General features: G+C 46.3%; 1 protein-coding gene across 1 annotated transcript in view; it reads right to left on the bottom strand.

Annotated features, from left to right (window-relative positions):
- Positions 1-63, bottom strand: part of LOC102375263 (olfactory receptor 56-like) — a 6526-nt gene extending 6463 nt beyond the window's left edge. Inside the window, exon 1 of the mRNA XM_025195872.1 lies at positions 4-63. The gene's annotated coding sequence lies outside the window, so the exon portion shown is untranslated. The remainder of the gene's footprint in view (positions 1-3) is intronic.
- Between the last annotated feature and the right edge of the window lie 1927 nt (positions 64-1990).

Below are 1990 nucleotides of genomic sequence, written 5' to 3'. Positions count from 1 at the left end.
AACCTTCCCGCACTTTGGGGACTCTTGTCCCAAGTCTTTAATTAAGTTCCACTTTCAGCCCCAACGGGTGCTCCGGCAGACCGTTCTCCAGTCAGGTGTTTGAAAACTCTGCAAACTTCTGCTCGGAGAAATGTCTTAGTAATCTGTGTCTTCAGGTGGGAGAGAACAAAGCGTGTCAGGAAGGACAAGAGACAATATGTTTCATTCTTTCTTAAATTAAATTTGAGGGGTAGGGGTTATTTTTTGGTGGGGGGGGGTTAAGGAGGAAACGTCATGTTTGAATGTTTTTATTCTACACAAAATGAGAAAGCTCTCACTGGTTGATTTTTCTAGTGAAATAAGACTTCCAGATTCTGACTCAATCTACATGATGCTTCTCCATCAATAGCATTAGTTCCTGAAATATTTGTGCACAAGACATCCCTCTCATATGCACTTTTTGCAACAGAGAATAACCAAAGGAGCACAGTCTGGTCAGATAGGCATCTCTGAATTTGTCGGATGCAAATAGTAGTAGAAGAACAGTTCCAGAGGCCTCAGATTTGAACAAATTGCACACATATGAGTGGCATCTATTCCTTGATTGTAGACCACAGAATCAGGTGTTTATCTGAGTCTGCCCGTATATTAGTCTAATATGTATGAGATTTATCTGTCCCTCTCCTTAGTTCTTTGCAAAAATCTCTTTAAATTCTGCTAATCAACACAGAGTCTAGGCTGGTAGTTTTAATAGACCCTCACCTACAAGGGGACCACAATGGACCCCCATGTCGGCCCCCCTGCCCCTGGCAGGAAAGAGGACCGAGGTCAGATGACCCCAGCCAGGTGAATATCAAGCCTCCTCTTGAAGACCTCCAAGTTACGTGATATCACTACCTCTCTTGGAAGCCCATTCCAGATTCTGGCCACCCTTACTGTAAAAAATGTCATCATAACGTCTAACCTGGATCTATTCTCCACTACTTTGCACCCATTATTCCTAGTTACTCCTCGGGGCTCTGGTAAATCGCACCTCTCCAATTCCCTGTTGTCCTCCCTTGATAAACTTTAGTGGTTACAAGGTCTCCCCTCAGCCGTCTCTTGTGAAGGCTGAAGAGATCCAGATCTCTCAACCTCATCACGTAGGGTCTTTCACAGAGGCTGCTAATCATGGGAGTGGCCCAACTCTGAACCCTTCCATATTCTCCATGTCCCTGTTGAAGTGTGGCACCTAAAACTGGGCACAGTACTCCAATTGCAGTCTGACCAATGCCACATAGGGAGGGTTCGGCACCTCCCTCGATCTGTTGGTCATGCATCTGCTAATAAACGAAAAGTTGTGATTGGCCTTGTTGATGGCCTCATTACACTGACAGCTCATGTTTATCTTGGAGGCAACTATGACTCCAAGATCCCTCTCAGCCGCTGAGCTGCTGAGGAGGTCATCCCCCAACTTATAGGTGTGCTGGGGATTCCTCCTCCCTAGGTGGAGTACCTTCATTTATCTTTGTTGAATTGCATCCTATTTTGTTCTGCCCATTGATCCAACCTGTCCAGCTCGGCCTGTATCAGCTCCCAGCCCTCCGGTGTGTTAACTTTCCCCATAACTTGGTATCATTTGCGAACATGGAGAGGGTGTTCTCCACACCCGTGTCCAAATCACTGATGAAGATATTAAATAACATCGGCCCAAGAACTGAACCCTGCGGGATACTACTGCCCACCTTCTTCCAAGCCAAGAACGACCTGTCCACCACTGCCTTCTGGGTGCAAGTCCCTAAGCCAGTTGCCCACCCACCTGACTGTGTAAGCATCCACGCCACAGCCTGCAAGCTTCCCTATGAGAATAGGATGCAAAATTGTGTTGAAGAAATTCTTAAAATCCATGTATATGATATCAGCCTCAGCTCCTGTGTCAAGGCAGTGTGTGACCTGGTCATAAAAGGCTATAGGGTCACATGGATAACTATTTGTGAGGGACGGGGACTTTCCCCACCAGAATGGCATACTT

This window comes from Alligator sinensis, unplaced genomic scaffold (genome assembly GCF_000455745.1).
Source record: "Alligator sinensis unplaced genomic scaffold, ASM45574v1 scaffold2099_1, whole genome shotgun sequence".
Classification (NCBI taxonomy): domain Eukaryota; kingdom Metazoa; phylum Chordata; order Crocodylia; family Alligatoridae; genus Alligator; species Alligator sinensis.
Note: the sequence above shows the minus strand (reverse complement) of the source record. Positions and strands in the feature narration are given on the sequence as shown.